Below are 17,394 nucleotides of genomic sequence, written 5' to 3'. Positions count from 1 at the left end.
ACAAGAGACCGCCTCAATTACCAGAACCCCGGGTAAGTGCAACCAGGAAACAAACTTTGCATTTGTAAATTGAAATATTCAAAACACATTAAAAGCAGCAAACAGCTAAAATTCAAGATATACTGCTCACCATCTGTTACGAACTTCCTTTAGTGCACCCATGAATGTGCAAGTTTTATTTTGAACAAATTGAATTGAAAGTCTCCAAAACCCAAGACTGTAACCCCCTGTGGATTGATAGCACGTCCCATTAATTGTTCTATCACGATAAGGATAATACAGTGTGTGTTACTGCTTAGTCATATATTTTTGACATATGCACATGAGCAAGTGATTTTAATTGTGCCATATTCATGATGCAAACATAACTGCTATAGGAATTGTTTTATAAATCTGTATGCCTTATATTAACCATTGTCACAGAGATATTTGAGCCTTATAAGTTTTAAAAAAATATCCAGATAGATTGACACTGGTGTCTTATTTGTATAGGAGAAACTGTTTTAACCTGTACTGAATTTTATAGGAGTAACTGTTTTAACCCATATTGATTAAGATATGTTTTTTCTGCTACTTATTGTATATGCATGCATTAATAAATACGTTTTATAGAGAATATATCCCTCCAGTAATTAGCACATTATTTCTATTTCTGTATTGAAGATTAAGTTTCAACCCACCTTTGACTACATAGATTATGTATCTAGATATTTATTGGTAACCAGATAGCCCTTGGCGCCACCTCCAACCCTTGTATAAAATTGAAATCTGATACTGACCTGTTACCCATAACCCATGTTACCTTAATAAGGCCAGAAATTCATCACTCAGAACCTCAAAAAAAGCCCCACAAAAATTCTGCTCAACATCACCCCTACAACCAATATCAATCAACCTTACGTTGTCAAATCAATATACTGTACCTATATATTAATATACACACATATATCTCCTCTCACAAATACATACATGTATACACCCACCCACCTATATATATATATATATATATATATATATATATATATATATATATATATAAATAAAATAGTCAATGTACTGTGTATGCACTCTCACCGTCAGTCTCCAACCGCCAGGGTGCTATAGAAAATTGTAGATAGTTTCAAGGATTAAGCATTCACTGGTCTTCAGCCGTCTGTGGTACAACAAAATTTTTTATTATTAGTGTGACGTTTCGGAACACAAAAACAATCCCTTCCTCTGACAAACAACAGTGCAAAATGACAAACTTTTAAAGGTTAGTAAAACCCTCCCCTTCATTCTCAGCCAATCCAGGCTGTCTATGTATCAAGACAGAAGAAACAAAACTCCTGATAGGTGAAGACAGAAGAAACAAAGCTCCTGATAGGTCAACATAGTGTTAGACTAAGTGTACAATCCTATACTGTGATAAGTGCCCAATAAACAAATATAAGTGTATAATATATCTCAAGGCCTGCAGGATGTCTACTGGTTAAAAGCCATACACTAATACCCAAACAAACTTATAATAAACTTAAAAACATTCATTACGGACATATTTGCCCAAGTGGGGGTACTGGACCAATCACGCTCCTTAACATGGGACACACACCCCTAATGGACCAATCATACAGACTGGATAACAAGTAATGAACTAAAGGGTAACACCCACAACTTCTCATTTGTTGACTGATGTTATGCAGCGTGTGACATCTGCATGTTTACCAAGCGAGTCTCTATTGTCACAATGTAACAATGTGCAGCGCAAAAGTGCCATAAATGTTTCCATAAAACGCTAATACAAGTGCCCCAACGGGGCCAGACACAGCCACAACCCGATCATTCCATATCTGTCACGGCAGCGCCACATATAATACGTCAATCCACCTCGCTCACGCATAGTGTGACATTGCGATTGTCCCTTCAGACAGAATGTATATAATCCTCATGTTATACATGATGCTCATGATGTTTAATAAAAGGACCAATCGCCTGCAACCATCCCATCAGTCAGTGTTTACATTAAACTCACCTTTTTCTTTATTTACATCTAGGACCAATCACATGTCCAGATCAGGGCCACACACCTCTAGTCACCACCAATCCTCTTAACGGAGGATTGGAAATATATTGAATAACGCCCCCAATATTCATTAAGCCTTTAATATAGACACATCCGAGGACTACGTAATATACATCCGCTGGGTGATAGTTACCTATGCTCTGCATATTATTATTGACATGAGAGACAGTGTAAACGAGCTGACCAGTCCACCGTTTGTGCAGCAACACTGCACTACCTACCCCTCAATGCAGCACCACCATAAGTTTCAAACATCAGGGCAAAATACCCGCAATCGCATCACTTAACAGACAATTGCAACAGAAAAACATATAGCCATAGGATAATTTGTGTGTAGACACCAACCCTCCTCACCACACAGGAAACAAGACCTATCATCCCTGAGTGGGTATAAATATTAACATCAAAAGTGGGTATGGCCCTAGCTTAAACTCCATCAACAATCATCACCAAGGGCGTGTATCCACACCTCTCAACAACGCCGACTGTCCCAGTTAAACAGTGTTCAAAACACTATGTCCCAGATGCAACAACAAACTAAGACCACCACTGCAATGTGCCACCAGATTGAATAATGAACCCACAATAGCTAAAGTCAGCGGTCACATAAGGTGATCATGTGGGACCCATGTCAGTCACCGTCTGGTGCAAACACCTTTTACCACAATTGTGTCCAGCATGTGGAACCATCATAACATGTCTAATCAGCTAGCCAACTCACAGATAGGTCCACTATCAGGCACCATAAGTTACATGTGAGACACTAATCCGTATGTAACCAATGCTCTACAAAATCATGAATATACATGACCAAAAGCTTCCAACCTGAGAAAATCCTGACCTTTAGTAGAGAAACCTGTAGAAAAATGTCTCACGGGGACAAACAGATATAAGACACAAACTTAGTGTCATATGTCCTCAGGTTCAAAAATGGGTAAACATCCAACCATACCCAAGTCAGTCAATGTAGCTAGCTAAACCACTGCAGGCCCATATATGTGTTAAGTGATATTGTGTATGTGATGTGTGTACACTCAAAGGTTTAAAAATAGATTAAAAACAATGTATATATGTATACATATCTTGATAGAATCCAGAAGGAGAAAAAGGAAAAAAAAGGACAAAAGAACATATCCAAGTCACAGTTGTATAATGAATCAATACATACTCATTCCATCATTGTGAAATGTCACAAATAGATCACAAGGATGAAAGAGAGATCAACATATATCAAAAATCCATATATTTTGCCTGCTGTGAGGTATTATCTCATGACTAAATCTATATCATTGCTAGTATTAAATTATCCCAGCAGGCCATCATGCTCATAGACAATTAAATCAGATAATTAGAAGGAAAGAACTACACCCTAAATATAGAGCAACTTACAAATCACAGACTGTGGACTCTCATATTCATTACACATTCTGATAGTAAGGAACCACCTAAGAAGTGGGTCCTAACTATGACCATGGAGTGTGGACCCTCATATTGTTTCACTATAGATAGCATTGCCATCCTGTGTGTACGTTAAGTCCCCTTGGGTACAACGTTCCCAGTTCAAAAATCCATCTGGCCTCGTTTTGCAAGAGGATCTTCGCTCTGTCTCCACCCCTTCTGAGTTTAGGGACATGGTCGATGATGCAGAATCTTAAGTCTTTCACTGTGTGCCCTGCCTCCAGGAAGTGGTGGGCTACAGGTTGATCCGATTTACCATTATTGATGGCTGTTCTGATACTTGATCGATGGTTCACCATCCTGGTTCTTGCATCGTCAGTGGTCTTTCCTGTGTAGTATTTCCCACAGGGGCAATTTAGTAGGTAAATAATTTATGGTGTGGTACAGGTAAGGAAGAACTTGATCTCATATTTTCTTCTTCGTTCAGGATGATGGAAATGTGTGCCTGTAATCATCCCATTGCACGTGAAACAACTTATGCATCTGTAGCAACCTTTCTTCTTATTAAAGGGACAGTCTAGGCCAAAATAAACTTTGATGATTTAGATAGAGCATGTAATTTTAAACATTTTCCAATTTACTTTTATCACCAATTTTGCTTTGTTCTCTTGGTATTCTTAGTTGAAAGCTTAACCTAGGAGGTTCATATGCTAATTTCTTAGACCTTGAAGGCCACCTCTTTTCAGAATGCATTTTAACAGTTTTTCACCACTAGAGGGTGTTAGTTCACATATTTCATATAGATAACACTGTGCTCGTGTACGTGAAGTTATCTGGGAGCAGGCACTGATTGGCTAAACTGCAAGTCTGTCAAAAGAACTGAAATAAAGGGGCAGTTTGCAGAGGCTTAGATACAAGATAATCACAGAGGTTAAAAGTATATTATTATAACTGTGTTGGTTATGCAAAACTGGGGAATGGGTAATAAATGGATTATCTATCTTTTAAAACAATAAAAATTCTGGTGTAGACTGTCCCTTTAAGCCAGGTCTTTTGTTGTGTATCCACTAGGTCTGTTTTCATCAACAGGTCCCTGAGGCTACGGCCCCTCCTGTAACCTGTGCATGGGGCATTCCAACTCCCAAAAGGTAGTGTGCGATCTGCCTCCAATAACTTCCACTCATCTTTTAATGCTCTAATAATTAGATTCTTGTCCGGTGTGTACGTTGTCACAAAAGTAATCTGTTTTGAGTACTGATCATCTGCAGATTTTGTTACTGCTGGAGCAGTCGCCTGTGCGCGCATCTCGGTTAGCACTTTTTTGTTGTAGCCCCTCTCTCTGAATCTCTGCGACATTTTGTCTAACTTTGTCAGACATTTGTTCTCATCTGTGTTGTTCCTTATTACACTCTGGAACTGCGCCTTAGGAATGTTCTTAATTAGATTAGGTTGATGACAACTCCTGGCGTGTAGAATAGAATTTCGGTCAGTCACTTTCCGGAACAATGTCGTTCCCAATCCATCAGCTTTTTTAAAAATCCTCACGTCGAGATAGTCAACCGCTTCCATGTTCATGGTGTGACTAAATCTGATGGTTCCTTCCATCTCATTGAGACTCTGGGGCATATCTATCAAGCTCCGGATAGAGCTTGAGGCCCCGTGTTTCTGGCGAGCCTGCAGGCTCGCCAGAAACACCAGTTATGGAGCAGCAGTCTAAAGACTGCTGCTCCATAACCTGTCCACCTGCTCTGAGCAGGCGGACAGGCATCGCCACAATTCAACCCGATCGAGAATGATCGGGTTGATTGACACCCCCCTGCTAGCGGCCGATTGGCCGTGATTCTGCAGGGGGCGGCGTTGCACCAGCAGCTCTTATGAGCTGCTGGTGCAATGCTGAATACGGACAGCGTATTGCTCTCCATATTCAGCGAGGTCTGGCGGACCTGATCCGCACTGTTGGATCAGTTCCGCCAGACTTTGATAAATAGAGGCCTCTGGATCCAAGCTGTTAACGCATCTTGTCCATCTTGCCATATGAGGAAGAGGTCATCTATGTAGCGACAATATTATTTGATCTCATGTTTCTCAAAGACCCTCATTCTATTGACCTCGTAGTCAGCCATGAACAAATTGGCCAGTGACGGGGCCACATTTGACCCCCATCGTCTTCCTTGAGGTTTGTAAGTAAAAAATCTTGTCAAAGCGAAAGTAGTTCTCAGATAGACAGATATCCAAGAGGGTAATCAATACTTCCTCCAAAGGACCAACATATGGCGTCTGTCTTAAGCATTTAGCTACAGCTGATATTCCAGATTTGTGTGGGATGACCGTGTATAGACTTGAGACATCGAGAGTACCAGGAGCTTTGTTTCTTCTGTCTTGACATGTAGACAGCCTGGATTGGCTGAGAATGAAGGGGAGGGTTTTACTAACCTTTACAAATTTGTCATTTTGCACTGTTGTTTGTCAGAGGAAGTGACTGTTTTTGTGTCCCGAAACGTCACACTAATAATAAAAATTTTTTTGTTGTACCACAGACGGCTGAAGACCAGTGAGTGCTTAATCCTTGAAACTATATATATAAATATAAACAGGTATATATAGTTCCAAAAAAAAGAGCACTCGATAGCGATAGCAACTGCCAGGGTTCCAACGGTTAAATATAATAGGTAAAAAGCAGGGGGATATAGGGGGGAGGGGAGCAAAGAAAGGAAACAAAAATGATACACAAAATTAAGGGGAAAACCATCCTAACTAATAGTCCTCTTTAAGGAAATAATGGTCACCAAAAATGAAAATCAAGAAAAAACAAAACAATTAGATACCACTCCAAACAAATCCAAAAAGATGAAATGAATGACAATGACACAAAAGGCTGGACAAAATAGTTATTTTTTGAGGCAAGGGTGCTAATTATAAGTATCTTTTTTTTTTTTTTTTTTTTTTTTTATTTGCTATATTTAATTCTACTTAAAGGGACACTGAACCCAACTTTTTTCTTTCGTAATTCAGATAGAGCATGCAATTTTAAGCAACATTTTTTAATTTACTCCTATTATCAAATTTTCTTCGTTCTCTTGCTATCTTTATTTGAAAAAGAAGGCTTCTAACTTTTTTTTGGTTCAGGACTCTGGACAGCACTTTTTTATTGGTGGATGCATTTATCCACCAATCAGCAAGGACAACCCAGGTTGTTCACCAAAAATGGGCCAGCATCTAAACTTACATTCTTGCATTTCAAATAAAGATACCAAGAGAATGAAGAAAATTTGATAATAGGAGTAAATTAGAAAGTTGCTTAAAACTGCATGCTCTGTCTGAATCACAAAAGAAAAAAAAAAATTATGTTCAGTGTCCCTTTAAGCACCGGTCTATACTTGTTTTTTTGCCCTCTTCGAAACCTGTGCCCTAAATTTGGAGTTTTTTAGACAATCTGTATATATATATGAAGCCACCAATCAGCAGCTAGAACCTAGCTTCTTTGCTGCCCCTAAGCTTACCTAGGTAAACCTTTAAGAAAAAGACAACATGAAAAGGAAGCAAATTAAATAGAAGCAAATTGGAAAGTTGTTAAAATTATGTGTTCTGTCTAAATCATGAATGTCTAATTAAGAATTTACTGTCCCTTTAAATAAAGTTTACATTTGTTCTTTCATAATTCAGGTACTATTCATGCAATTTTATACAACTTTCCAATTTACTTCTTGTATGTGATAAAGAATTAGTAATGCACTACTGGGAGCTAGCTGATCCTGCCTGATGAGCCAATGACAAGAGACTTGTGCAGCCACCATACAGCAGCTAGCTCCCAGTAGTACATTGCTGCTCCTGAGCTACCCAGATATTATTTCATCAAAGGATACCAAGCGAACAAAGCAAATAAGATAATAGGAGTATATTGGGAAGTTGTATTAAATTGTATACTCTATATGAATCATTAAAGTTAAAGTTTAATTTCGACTTACTGTTCCTTTAACCCCAAAAAAATCTATCTTAAACCTGCATAAATCTAAAAGCTTTAAATGCAGAAATACACTATTGGTAGTTTATTGTAGGCTAGGAGGTGTTTTTATTTTGGGGGCGTTTATTTTTATAGGGCTATTAGATTAGGTGTAATTGTTTTTATTTTTGATAATTTCATTTATTATTTTTTGTAAGCTAAGTGTTTTTTATTTTTCGTAATTTAGTGTTTATTATTTTTTGTCATTTTAGATTTTTAATTTTTTTCATAGTGTTAGGTTTTTTTACATTTGTAATTTCGATTTTTTAATGGTAGTATTTTTTTTATTTTATTAGAATAGTAATGTTAGGTTAATTTATAGTTTAATGTTAGGTTTATTTTTATTTAACAGGTAAGTTTTTATTTTTTTAAAGATAGTAATATTGTAATTTTAATTTAAAATTGGGGGGGGGGGGTGTTAGGCTTAGGGGTTAATAGTTTAATTTAGTGTTTTGCGATGTGGGGGGCCAATAGTTTAGGGGTTAATAACTTGATAAAAGTGGCAGCGATGTGGGAGGTCGGAGGTTTAGGGGTTAATAACTTTATTATAGTGGCGACGGGAGGTTTAGGGGTTAATAACTGTATTATAGTGGCGGCGATGTGGGAGGCCGGAGGTTTAGGGGTTAATAACTTTATTATAGTGGCAGTGATGTCTGGGATCGGCGGAATAGGGGTTAATACCTTTTATTAGTGTCGGCGATGTCGGGAGCTGCAGATTAGGGGTTAATAACTTTATTATAGTGTTGGCGATTTTGGAAGCTGCGGATTAGGGGTTAATAACTTTTATTAGTGTCGGAGATGTCGGGGGCGGCAGATTAGGGGTGTTTTTACTTGGGGTTTATGTTAGGGTGTTAGGTTTAAACGTAACTTTTTTTCCCCCCCATAGACATCAATGGGGTTGCGTTACAGAGATTTTTCATTCTGCACTTCAGGTGTTAGTTTTTTTTCTAACACTCTCTCCCCATTGATGTCAATGGGGGAAAGCGTGCACGAGCACGTCAAAGCAGCCCTTGGCTTTTGTGCGATATGGAGCTTAGTGCCACCATATCGCACGCACTAGGAGACTTTTCAGTAACTCGTAATGGCAGCGCTATGGAGAGTGAAATAAGGCAACTTTTTTGGCGTTAGTTTTGCACCCTGTTTAGCGCAAAACTCGTAATCTAGGTGAATGTTATTGAGCTGGTTGTTCATTCCTGAGAGTGCACTTCTCAGTCTCTGTGTGTTGTGTCCACATAGGATAAAATGTTTTTAAACCTTCTGAGTATATTCGCATTTTTCAGTACCTACCAAAATATTACTCTTTTATTTCCTTTGATAGCATTAAATTAGCATACCATTTTTTTTCACACATTGTATAGTTGTTTACAAATGGTTGAATAAATCTTATAACACCTTTTGTATGTGTGTATAAAACACAAGGCTTATATCCGTCTGCCTAAATTAACTCATAATCCCTTTTTTTCCTGTATTCATTTAGAAAATCTTAATCAATTAAAGTAATTAAGAGTTGTTGTTTTTTTCAAATTCCTTTTTTAAATGTTGTAACTGTTAAAGCCCTTAAAAAAAATTGCATGTTCATTCCTTGTTCTAATATTTCTGTTAGTTTTCATGAAATACCTTGATATATGGTCCCTTTTTCTCTTGCGACTCACAAGGAATTGCTGTTCTCTCTTTCATTTTATTGATAAAAGTACATTTATTAATAAAAAAATGGCGATCATTAACCCCTTTGCTGCAGAACCATTTTACAACCATGTGTTAGAGTTGTTTTGCACTTATACAATAAATAAATAAATAAAATCTGTGAAGTATTCAGAATAGCAAGCATTTTTAGAAGTAACATATGCATTCCATAGAATGAACCCTAGCTTCTCTTGGGGAATAGAAAGACTAAATTTAAACATTTTCAATTAAATTACAGTAAAAGACAGGTAAAATAAACTATGAAAGTGCATTACAATTCTAATCAGTTATACATAATTAAATATATATATATGGAGAGTGAAATGTTCCGTTTAATGAACCTTTTAAAATTAATAAAATATGAAAGTTAAATTTAGCTCAGACTGATATGCTTCAGGGAAGTTCTTCTCTGTGAAAGGCACATGTTGAGCAAAAAGAGGCTGCTTCTTGGGTGGTAACTAGCCATAGAACAAGCTATTATGCTATTGTTCGTTCCTAGGTTGAGTGCTTCTCTCTTTTAATTTATGCAAATTATGACAATTAGGGAAGTCTCCCTAAGTGTGATGCGGGAATCCAGACGTGGACCCATTGCTCAGTGTGCCTAGAGGGATATGGCTGCACCTCACTGACGAGGCCCACACTAGGCCGAAACGTACGTCTGGGGTTTTGCTGTTTCTCTCGTTCAGAGAGGGATTTCCTGGTATTTCTGGGGTGGACTATACTGTTAAGTCAGGATCAGACTGATATGCTTCAGGAAAGTTCTTCTCTGTGAAAAGCACATGTTGAGCTGCTTCTTGGTTCGTAACTAGCCACAGAATAAGCTATTATACTATTGTTCGTTCCCAGGTTGAGCGCTTCTCTCTTTTATTTTATGCAAATTATGACACTTACGGAAGTCTCACTTATTGTGATGCGGGAATCCAGACGTGGACCCATTGCTCAGTGTGCCTAGAGGGATATGGCTGTACCTCACTGACGAGGCCCACACTAGGCCGAAACGCACTTCAGGGGTTTTGCTGTTTCTCTCGTTCAGAGAGGGATTTCCTGGTATTTCGGGGCTGGACTGTACTCTTAAGTCAGGATCAGACTGATATGCTTCAGGAAAGTTCTCAGGAAGCCGACAGAAGTGGTCCTCCAGACGGGCAGAAGTGGTCCTCCAGATGGGCAGAAGTCTTCATCCAGACGGCATCTTCTATCTTGATACTTCCGGCGCGGAACGGGTCCATCTTCAAGACATCCGGCGCAGAGCATCCTCTTCAAATGACGTCTTCTTCGTAATGAATATCACTTTAAGTGGGGGTGTCACCAACAGTGATAGTAAAGTTAGAAACTGGAGTAGAATTAGATGAGGGAATTAGAAGAAGCTCAGTCTTGGGCATGTTGATTTTTAAGTGGTGAGAGGCCATCCAGGAAGAAATGTCAGATAAGCAGTCGCTGAAGTGGAAAAGGACAGAAGGAGAAAGTGCAGGGGTGGATAGGTAAATCTGAGTATCATCCGCATAGTGGTGATAGTTCAAGCCATAGCTACTGATAAGTTTACCCAGTAAGGAAGTATAGATAGAGATGAGGGCCTAGAACAGAGCCTTGAGGTACTCCAACAGATATAGGCAATGAAGAGGAGGAGTCGCCAACAAATGAGACAGAAAAGGACCTATTATAGAGATAAGAGTGGATCCAGGAGAGGGAAATGTTACAGAGCCAAAGGGAGCTGAGAGTCCATAGGAGGAGGGGATGGTCAACAGTATCAAAGGCAGCAGACAGGTCATGTAAGATAAGTATAGAGTAGTGGCTATTGTTTTTAGCAGAAAGAAGATTGTTAGTAACCTTGGTGAGGGCAGTCTCAGTTGAGTGTTGGGGACAGAAGCCAGATTGCAGGGGGTCAAGCTAAAAGATGAAGGACAGGAAGTGGGTTAGGCAATCGAAAACTAGTTTTTTAAGGACTTTTGAAGCTAGCGGAAGCAGTGATATGGGGAGGTAATCAGCAGGAGAATTGGGGTCGAGGGAGGGTTTTTTGAGGATGGGGGGTGACCTTTGCATGTTTGAAGGAAGATGGAAATGAACCAGTAGTAAGGGATCGGTTGAATATGTAAGTAAGAGCTGGAGTGAGGGTAGAAGACACAGAAGGTATTAGATGGGAAGGTTTAGGGTCAAGTGGGCAGGTAGTGAGGTGTGAGGAAGACATTAGGGAACTCACTTCATTCTCAGTGGTTTGGGGGAAGGTACTGAGAGTGGTGGAGGGGTGACCGGGGGCGGAGACGAAAGGTTGCAGTCTTGTGGTGGGATGTTACTTCGGATGGTAAGTTTTTTGTTGAAAAAGTAGTCTGCCAAGTCTTGAGCACTAATGGCAGATGAAGGGGTGGTGCAGGTCAATAAAGGAGAGTGTTGAAAATGGAGAAGAGACATTTAGGGTTTGGGGAGTAAGAAGATATAAGAGAAGAGAAGTAGTTTTGCTTGGCTAAGTAAAGGGCAGAGGAATAGGAATAAAGAATGAACTTATAGGGGCCGAATTATCAAATGTTTTGCGGATCTGATCCGACAGCGCGGATCAGGTCCCCAAGACCTCGCTGAATGTGGAGAGCAATACGCTCTACTTATTCAGCTTTGCTGCCAGCAGGGGGTGTCAATCGACCCGATCGTACTCGATGGGGTTGATTTCAGGCGATGTCTGTCCGCCTGCTCAGAGCAGGCGGACAGGGTTATGGAGCAGCGGTCTTTAGACCGCTGCTCCATATCTTATGTTTCTGGCGAGTCTGAAGACTCGCCAGAAACATGGGCCTTCAAGCTCCGTTCAGAGCTTGATAGATAGGCCCCATAGTGGAGGAAATCGAGTTCAGAGCAGAATTTCCTCCAGGCACGTTCAGCAGCGCAGGAGCATTTTATATAGCATATAAATATTCAATATACCGGTTAGTTCATAAACTCACATAACCTGTACTATTCTTTTTAATCTTCAATATACCAACACCTACACTAAATACATTGTAACTATGCATGATTTTTATGTGATTTTATATGTTTTTTTTCAAGTAACTTGTTTTATAAAATTGTGTACTTATGCCATTTGGCTTCCTCAATAAAGCATTGTGTTTGATATTTAATGCAGTTTTATTGAATAATACCCCTTCCACCACCCAAACATTTGGTCAATATATTTTTATATTTTTATGTCCTTTGAGGATTTAGCTTTCAGCGCTTTCTTTTCCACCTCTTTGTACTTGCTCACTTTCTAGACACTTTGGTAGAGTGTCCAATTTTAGGAAGCTTTCAAGTGTTTTTTCTATCCTTAACTACATTTATATTAAAAGCTGCCATTAAAGGGACACTGAAACCAATTTTTTTCCTTTGTGATTCAGATAGAGCATGCAATTCTAAGCAACTTTCTAATTTACTCCTATTATCAAATTTTCTTCATTCTCTTGGCATTTTTATTTGAAAAGGAAGAATGTAAGTTTAGATGTCGGCCCATTTTTGATAAACAACCTGGGTTGTTCTTGCTGATTGGTGGATAAATTTACCCACCAATAAATAAGTGCTGTCCAGGGTTCTAAACCTGGCTGGATCCTTAGATTAGCGACCTTAAGGCTGGCTCCTTAGCTTAGATGCCTTTTTTTTCAAATAAAGATAGCAAGAGAATGAAGAAAAATTGATAATAGGAGTAAATTAGAAAGTTGCTTTAAAATTACATGCTCTATCTGAATCATGAAAGAAAAAAATTGGGTTCAGAGTCCCTTTAAGTGTTGTGCATGTGCGCAAGCTGTAACACTACATTTAGCGTTAAGCACTTTTGGAATCCAGGTATCAGTGGACATTATACCCAAATACTGAATCACTTGAAAGTGATGCAGCATAGATGTAAAAAGCTGAATAGATCATATCACCTGAACATCTCTGTGTGAAAAAGCATGATATTTTGCCTCAAAATTTCCTATGAACACAATTTCTATTGTAAAGGGACTTAAAGGGACACTAAACCCAAAATTTTTCTTTTGTGATTCAGATAGAGCATGAATTTTTAAGCAACTTTCTGATTTACTCCTATTATCAAATTTTCTTTATTCTCTTGGTATCTGTATTTGAAATGCAAGAATCTAAGTTTAGATGCTGGCCCATTTTGGTGAACAACCTGGGTTGTCCTTGCTGATTGGTGGAAAAATCCATCCACCAATTAAAAAGTGCTGTCCAGAGTTTTTAACCCAAAAAATCTTAGATGGCTTTTATTTCAAATAAAGATAGCAAGAGAACAAAGAAAAATTGATAATAGGAGTAAATTAGAATGTTGCTTAAAATTGCATGCCCCATCTGAATCACAAAAGAAAAGAAAAAATTGGGTTCAGTGTCTATTTAAGGCAGCTAATTAGGATACTAATCCTGGGATTTGCAAGGGAACGTGCATCATGTTATTTTCCTACTCCAGTTTAGGGAAGTTTACTATAAAAAAAATTGTGACATTTCAGTGAAATCTCATGAGATCAAAGTAAATCAAATCATGACCTCAGCATTGCTGATTGGATGCCCCCCCCCCCCCCAGCTTGCAGCTGGAGAGAACATGAAGAATAATTGTTCACACAGCACTTTTGTGAGCTGAAGAAATTTTGAGGTAAAATATTTAAATGCTGATACTATCTCTTACTGAACATATCTGCAACATTAAAAATATTACATATTAAAAATTGCAATGTTATATTGCTAGGCCAACTTGATTCCTGCTGGCAAAGGGCCAGCTTATAAGTTGAGCGCTATTTAGCGCTTTTGCTTGCGAGCAATCAATGCCAGAATTAAACTTTTAACACCCGCAGGTTAGCACATGTATTACAATTTGAAAGTACAATGTATGCGCACAAGAGAAAGCCAACACAAGCTAACTTCAGATATTGCAAGAGTGTAAACCTCTTTTTTCCATAGACTTTTAAAGAGCCACAAAGTAAAAAAAAACAAAAAACCTATTGCTCACACGCTAACCCCACTATATGCGCTATAGCCGTTGTGAATTATAAATATTTTATATTCTAATATTCTTCACATAGATTTTTTTATATATATATATATATATATATATATATATATATATATATATATATATATATATATATATATATATATATATAGAGAGAGAGAGAGATAGGAATATCTATTTAAAAATACTTACAACTGTCCCCTGTTTAAAGAACATTGGAATGTAAAAATATTTACAGTATATATACACACTAATACACTTTATTAAATATTGATACCGAATAAAAATTATATTTCATATTTTTTAGGTATTTGAGTGGAAAGGGCTACAAACAGTGTGTGTATATGTATATATATATATATATATATATATATATACATATATGTGTGTGCATTTACATGTATGTATATAAATACATAAATACACATGTACAAACACACACACACACATATATATATATATATATATATATATATATATATATATACACATATTTAGACATGTATATGTATGTGTATATATATATATATATATTTATATATATTTATATAACCCTTTCCAGTCCACGCTAGCATTAGTGCACCACTTGTAATCTAGCCCGACTTAAACACGTAGGTTATGCTCACAAAAACCTATATATCATTTGTTTACCCTGTTTTAAAACGGTAAGTGAATTTTATCTTATTTTCAAGGTTAAATCCATTTAGAACATGCATTATTAAATTTGAATGCATACTGCAAAAATACTGTATTTTTATAGAACAATTCAGAAAATATACTTAAAAAAAAGTTTTCTAATTTACCTCCTCCATATCCCAGGTTATTGCCATTAATTATTTTTTGTTTACTTTGTAGAATAAAAAGCATGGTGATATTGCTAGTATCCATACTTGCTTAAAATAAATGAGTATCCATTAGTTTATATATAAAAAACAAAACATCTAATTGTATCACATTTTGTTAAGTAGTTCAATTAACAAAATGATTTATTCAGCTGTCCAAATTAATTTATCCACCTTAAATTTTCTGCTGTTGACTAGAACTTGGGACATTTATGTTGCTTATTGCTGTTTTTTTTTATTTTGATGAGCTACTTTTGTTACATTTGAAAATAGAGTACAAAAATTGTTATTTATTGCAAATGGAAGAAATATTTTATTTTATTCAAGTGTTAGTTTCAGAATAGCTAATTAAAAATGTTACATATTAGCACCAATTAAACATCATCTAGATTAGAATTCCACATTGGCCAGTAATTTAATGGGATATAATGGTCAAACTGAAAAGTAAATGAGTAGATTTTAATTTTGTATAGAATCATTTTGCAATATATAAATACAGGTAGCCCTCAGTTTACGCCGGGGTTAGGTTCCAGGAGGAATGGTTGTAAATCAAAACCGTTGTAAACTGAAACCCAGTCAATGGGAAGTGAGGGAGGTAGGTTCCAGGCCCCTCTCAAAATTGATATAAGTAACACCTAATACATTATTTTTAAAGCTTTGAAATGAAGACTTTAAATGCTAAACAGCATTATAAACCTAATAATATAGATTGTATCATCATCAAACTAAGTTTAATTAACAAAAACATTTGCTAACAGCACCTAATTAAATAATCACACAACAGACTGCATCATCGTCAAACTAAGTTTAATGAACAAAAACATTTTTTTACTTGCATTTTTCTGCAATCAGTTCTCTGCATTGTTAGCATGTTACATAATATTGGGTCTGCACCTATTCTATGCATTTCAATCTGCAGTGATTAATAGTAGACATGTGCAATTCGGTTCAGTTCGATTCGATTCGGAAATTCTGAAAATTAGGAAAATTAGGAGATTCGGATCGAACCGAATTTCCGAATTAAAATACTGCCGAATTTACCAAATAAATCCGAATTAGTTCGGATTTATTCGGTAAATTTGGATGGACATGGATTACACTAGTATTGTATATATCACTGTGCTATGGGTTACACCTAATATACAGTACATAATACTAGTCTAATACACAGCACACATACCGAAATTCTGAATTTCCGAACCGAATCGAACCAAATCCAGCCGAATTTTTTCTAATCCGAATGAATCCGAAATGAATTCATTCAAAGTTTTCCGAATTCAAATCGATCCAAAACTAAATTCGAAAACCTCCGAATCGTTCCGAACCTAAACAAATTTTTCGATGATGCACATATCTAATTAATAGGCAGTTAGGCACCCTGACCTCAAGCTGCTGGAAGATAATAGGGAAGTGGCTGCACGATAGCTAATGTCTGTTCTGTGTACACAGATCAATTTCAGACTTGTTAAGTTGCATAACTGAAAAACAAGTGGACAGCTCCACCTACTGGCTTTTTTAATTAGTGCATTGCTTTCCAAAGCATTTCAATAGCAGTCACATGACTGAAAAAAAGGTTGTTATTCTGAAACGGCGCAAATTGAACCGGTGTAAACCGAGGGCCACCTGTATTAGCAAAAATGCTACTAGTAAAAGCTTAGTTTCTCTTGGTCTCTTATGTTAAAAAGCAAGAATGTAAGCTTAGGTGTCAGCCCATTTTTGGTTTAGCACCTGAGTAGCACTTGCCTATTGGTGTCTAAATGTAGCCACCAATCAGCAAGTGCTACCCAGACTCTGAACCAAAAATGTTCCGGCTCCTAAGCTTACATTCTTGCCTTTTCAAATAAAAATACCAAGAGAATGAAGAACAATCAATAATAAGAGTAAATTAGAAAGTTGCTTAAAATTGCATCCTCCATTTGAATCATGAAAGTTGAATTTTGACTAGCCTGTCCATTTAAAAGGAAGGTGCACAGGCAGCATATGTGTGTAAGAAGCATTTTTGCTATTTGAAGTATATTGCACAAATGCTTCTATTCTGGTTTAACATAAAATCATGCCACTTTCAGTTTTAATCAGTATGTCCCTTTAATATGGCTTTTACTTATTCAATACCAAGGTTTACTATTATTTGTAAATTAAGTTTAGTGTGGAATTAACTTCAAAGACACTGTTAGAGCAGCAGTTCTCTTTTTGCTTTGTAAATGTATAGGGGCATATTTAAGAAGGTGCGAGCGGACATGATCCGATATTGCTAATCATGTCCGTTGCACATTGATAAATGCCGACAGCATACGCTCTTGGCAATTATCATTGCATCAGCCGCTAGCAGGGGGTGTCAATTAACCTGATCATATTCGATTGGGTTGATTTCCGGCGATGTCTGTCCGCCTCCTCAGAGCGGTCTTTAGACCGCTGCTTCATAACTTGTGCTTCCAGCGAGCCTGAAGGCTCGCCA

The sequence above is a fragment of the Bombina bombina genome, chromosome 7 (genome assembly GCF_027579735.1).
Source record: "Bombina bombina isolate aBomBom1 chromosome 7, aBomBom1.pri, whole genome shotgun sequence".
In the NCBI taxonomy this organism is placed as follows: Eukaryota; Metazoa; Chordata; class Amphibia; order Anura; family Bombinatoridae; genus Bombina; species Bombina bombina.
The sequence above is the reverse complement of the archived record's forward strand: the minus strand, read 5'-3'. Positions refer to the sequence as shown.